Source organism: Ricinus communis, chromosome 6, assembly GCF_019578655.1.
Source record: "Ricinus communis isolate WT05 ecotype wild-type chromosome 6, ASM1957865v1, whole genome shotgun sequence".
In the NCBI taxonomy this organism is placed as follows: Eukaryota; Viridiplantae; Streptophyta; class Magnoliopsida; order Malpighiales; family Euphorbiaceae; genus Ricinus; species Ricinus communis.
This window is the reverse complement of record NC_063261.1, coordinates 4,932,723-4,938,140: the sequence shown is the minus strand read 5'-3', so window position 1 is coordinate 4,938,140 and position 5,418 is coordinate 4,932,723. Positions and strand designations below refer to the sequence as shown.

Genomic DNA, 5,418 nt, shown 5'->3' with positions numbered 1-5,418 from the left:
TAAACATTTAGTTTTAGTTTTCATCGTTCTTTTAAGATCTAAGGAGCTTTTCAAGAAGTGGAGACTGAGGACCAATCTTCTCATACTTGAAGAAATTCTAGATCTAAGGGGAGCTTTTTACTTTATTATATTTTGTCTTTCTATTTAATACCATAATCATTGGGTTAAATATGTTAGGCTAGTTTTCATAAGTGTTTAGTTTAGTTTTTTTTTTTTTACTTTTGTATGAACCTTGTTATTTATTTATTTAATGAATGATTTCTTTACCTTCATACCATTATTAGTTTCAGTTATTATTGTTAGTTAACCATCATATTAATTTAGCAATAGTAATTGTTATGAAAATCTTTAGGTTTAAAAGTATTAGAAACATCATCTTTACTTTAATCTATGTTGGTATAAGAAACCTAGGTTGCATTATGCCTCCTAATTCTTTAAGAAAGTGGAATGAAATTTATCAAGAGTTTATGAGTAGATTTTACTCACAGCAAAAGACCAAAGAATTAAGAGGTGAGATTTCTAATTTTTATCAAAAGAATGCTGAATCTTTTCATGAAGCATGGGATTGCTTCAAATCACTTTTATTGCAATGCCCACACCATGGATTCCCACTCCCAATAACTAACCAATCATTTTATGATGGGTTGACACACCAATATCAATGTATGGTTGTTAATGCAGCTGGGGGTGCTATATTAGAAAAGACACATGATGAGGTTGATGACATCTTTGAGATGTTAGGAGCCAATTCTCAACAAAAGAGTGTGAGGACAAAGAGAGTAGAAGTAAATGAAGTAGTAGCTAGTAGTGAGATGACCATGCAATTGGCTGAATTGACTAAAGAAGTTAACATGCTTACTTCAACAAAAAATTCACCAAATAATGAGGTATGTGGTATTTGTGGTATTTATGGTCATTGTTCTAATGTTTGTTCATCTTATGATAATTACAGAGGAAATATGTATGACCAAAAAAATTTGATGGATTCTTACCAACCCATGCATCCTATGAATGACCCTTATTCCAACACATATAATACAGGTTGGAGAAACCATCCGAATTTTTCTTGGAAATACAATGACCAAAACCTATCACAATTATTGAGAAATCAAAATCAACCTCATTACCAAGACCAATATTTTCAATTCCAAAGGGACTGTAATCCTTTCTTTCAAGATCAAGAATAAACTCTTCGATCTAATGAACAAAGGAAGCCAAGTTTGGAAGAAACACTTCAAGCATTCATGATGGCTTCTTATGATATGATGGAGAGAAATGAGAAAAAGACAGATTCCATTGAGGCTTCACTGAAACGTTTAGAAGCTCAAATGGGATAAATTGTTGAAGAGCTCAATAAAGAGGAACTATTAAGTCAACCTAAACAAGCCAATTCCATTACTACTATTAGAAGAGGTGAGGTTGTCGATAATATTGCTATGGAAACTGAAAGGAATTCTTCTTCTTATGCAGGTACACCTAAAAATGATGGATTAGTGCAAATTAATAAGGAGAGCATACAAAAGGAAGAAAAAGTAGAGCCTAATCTTAGGCTTGAGAGGAAAGAAAAGGAAGCATTTTCTGAACCTGAATTTTATAAGGCAGCTTAGCTTTATAGACCCCCTATTCCTTTTCTAAACCAACCCAAAGAGAGCAAAAATGATGAATTTTTTTTGAAAGTATTGAGATGCTCTCTAAAGTTAATACTAATTTACCTTTGTTGGATGTTATTAGGAATAAGCCAACTTATGCAAAATTCTTTAAAGAGTTAAACACTAACAAGAGGCGATATGCGAACAACGAAAAAGCAAAAGTAGCAAGTGTAATGCTTCAACATCAGTTGCCCCTTAAGATGAAAGATCTTGGTAGCTTCACCATTGATATTACAATAGGTAATGAAAAGGACACAAGAGCCACGTTAGATTTGGGAGCAAGCATCAACTTGATGCCTTACTCGATGTATGAACGACTTGGCTTAGAGGAGTTGAAGCCTAACACTATGTCTCTACAATTTGCTGATAGATCGATAAAATATCATAGAGGTATGGTGGATGACTTGCTAGTACAAGTAGGTAAGTTAATAATTCTAGTTGATTTTGTAGTACTTGACATGGAAAACACACCAACAAAGGATAAAGAGCAAACTATACTCATTGGTAGACCTTTCATGGCAACTAGTAGAACTATGATTAATGGGCATGATGGAAAACTTACCATGACAGTTTTAGGAGAAACTATGGAATTTAAAGTATTTGATTCTCTAACTTTCTTTTTTAAATTTACTATCGATAAGTGTTCATATAAATATTTAGATTTTCTTGTTGATGAACAATTATATGATGATATTCCATTCTTAATTGACAAGAGCTTTCATGAAACTTTAGATGTTCGCATAAAAAGTATGAAGCCATACTTGAAAGGAATGGCTTATGACCAAGAGGTGGAGTGTGCGGATGAACGCCCACCATGAACATAATCAAGAATGTCTAGCTATAGACAATAAACTTAGCAATTGTATTTTTATTTTTGTGCATTTAAATTATTATTTTTTATTTTTTTAATTTATTATAATTTATTATAATTTTTTTTATTTTTTTATTTTTACTTTTTTTATTTGTTTTATGTTTATCTTGTAGGTTTATATTTGATCCCAAAAGGGCAATATGCCTCTATGAGAAGCAATTAAAGCTCAAAAAAAATAAAATTGAGCGAGCCACGTTGCGGCAACGAGTTTTCACACGGGCCCTAGCAGAGGCACCACAGTAGAGACGACACGGGCCCGTGGCAGAGAGACGACACGGGGCGCGCCAAGCGATCGCGGGTCACGGGGCCTGCGAGGAGGCCGATCCGCAGCGGCAAGAAGCCGCAACCTCGCGGGGCGGCCGCGAGCCGCATGCCACATGCCCGCAGCGAGGGCAGACGCCGCGAGCCCGCAGCAGCGAACGGCGGCAGCGACGCAGTCATGGGCGGCCGCGAAAAAAGAAAATTGAGCAAAAATTAAAATAATTAAATCCAAGAAATTGAGATTGATTATGAATTATTTTTAGTCAAAATACCCTCTTTTAAAATTAAATATATATCCATCTCTTCCACATAAATAGTCATATCATTGATTTAGGAGTTTATTTTAAATTTTATTCTAGAATTTATATTTATTTATTAGGACCTAACTTTTAATTATCTTAGGATTTGATCTTTCTAGTATGTTTAGGATAATTTATTATTTTTAACTCTTTAATATTAGTTTTAATTCTTTAATTCTTTATTTCTTTTATAATTATCAATGATGTGTATGCAAGTGTGCTTCTAAATTTTGGATGGTGGAGATTGAAATTCAAGTTCATGGCTTACTATGCATTGCAAAATTTCAGGGGAGTATTCTATCTTTTTCTCTCTTTTTGTTCTTTATTTTTATATATGCAATGACATTGAGGACAATGCCAAATTTAAGTGTGGGGGAGGAAATAGAATATTTTTTCGATTAAAATTTATATGTCATATGCCATGAGAATTAGCAACTTTGGTTAATCTTTTGTAAAATTTTAAATTTTTCTATTCAGCTTTTTCTTATTGTTCTATATAAGAGTCGATGAAAGAATGCTATTATGTTAAGATTCTTGAACCCTTGAGTTAGTTTTTAATATGTATAATGTGAACTCATGAGTTATTTGCACTTAAATGATCAAGTGTTCATCTTTTGCATATGGACATGATGAGTAGTTTAGCAACACTCGAGATTGGTATGATTAGAAGTATATAATTTAGGTTATTATTCCCTTGTTATTAAATTGGCTTGCCTAAGGTTGTGAGATATGATATGGGCAAGTTTAAAGCTCTAATTATTCTACTCTACTAATTTTAGTTGCTTAGTAACCGGGGATCTTCATGACTAATGTCAATTTTTGCATAAAAAGACAATTAAGATTATGAGTATGCAAAGCATCTTGAAGTGTGTTTTGTTAAGTAACCAGGTGCATTCATTACCCATGTTTGTATTTGCATAAAAAGACATAACATCTCAAGAAAGAAAGAAATACCCCAAGTATCAAAAGTAAAAATCCAAGGGGTGTAAAGAAAAGAAAAGAAAAAGTATAAGAGCTTCAAAAGCAAGTAATAAATGCCTATTGATCTCTTATTTTTAAATGAAGATTTTGCCTTTTTGAATAGGGGTATAATAATTTGGATATGCATCATAGTTATATCATTTAAAGATGAGTTAGACTATTTATTGTGAAAGGTGTGAACGATTGGATGCTTGAGTCTTTTGATTAACAATGATTGAGTTTATATTTTTAAAGAAAATTATTATGATTCAAGTGTTGTTGGGTTGACATGATCTTTGCATTAGTGAGATTCTTTTGAATAATATCTTTAAGTTGAGTATGGATGTTCTTCATGATTTTTTACAAAAGTTAATTCTCAGTTGCTATTTACTTGAGGACAAGTAAAGGTTTAAGTGTGGGGGTATTTGATCGGTCCAAATTATGTATAGATATTTAAAGGTAATTAGAACCTTAATGATATATTTCTATATATATAATGGTGAAAAAATATGCTTTTACCTCACTTAAGCTTAATTGTCTATTTTCAGGAATATTAGCAAAAAGAGAAAAATATGGAGCTAAAAGAAACTTAATGGGACATGTTTGTATCAAGGTCCAAGATTAAGACACATAGACTACTAATTACAAGGTCCAAGGGACATTTTAGTCATTTATATCATTATTAGGATTTATATTAAGAGTTATTTATGGGATAGTATTGGTGGAGATTAAAATACTTAAAGTCTTATCTATTAGATAGACTTATATTAGTATGCTCATCTCTAGAGAGATTTATTAAGAGGAGGACTCTTCTCTATATAAATCTCTGCAAAACCCTAAGAAAAGAAGGAAAAAGAAGAAGGAGGAGAATTTTCTCCTACCTGCTCTCTACACTTGCCACCATTATTCTCTCCATAATTCTATATATAGTTTTTCATAAACATTTAGTTTTAGTTTTCATTGTTCTTTTAAGATCTAAGGAGCTTTTCAAGAAGTGGAGACTGAGCACCAATCTTCTCATACTTGAAGAAATTCTAGATCTAAAGGGAGCTTTTTACTTTATTATATTTTGTCTTTCTATTTAATACCATGATGATCATTGGGTTAAATATATTAGGCTAGTTTTCATAAGTGTTTAGTTTAGTCTTTTTTATTTTTGTATAAACCTTGTTATTTATTTATTTAATGAATTATTTCTTTACCTCCATACCATTATTAGTTTCAGTTATTATTGTTAGTTAACCATCATATTAATTTAGCAATAGCAATTGTTATGAAGATCTTTAGGTTTAAAAATATTAGAAACATCATCTTTACTTTAATCTATGTTGGTATAAGAAACCTAGGTTGTATCATTAGCTTGAGTGACTTAAGGAAA

At 31.8% G+C, this 5,418-nt stretch overlaps 1 non-coding gene across 1 annotated transcript; it reads right to left on the bottom strand.

The window, feature by feature from the left end:
• Positions 1-499: 499 nt before the first annotated feature.
• Positions 500-607, bottom strand: LOC112534017. The gene has a single exon (XR_003078347.1). It is a non-coding gene; the product is annotated as a small nucleolar RNA R71 (small nucleolar RNA).
• Positions 608-5,418: the final 4,811 nt, after the last annotated feature.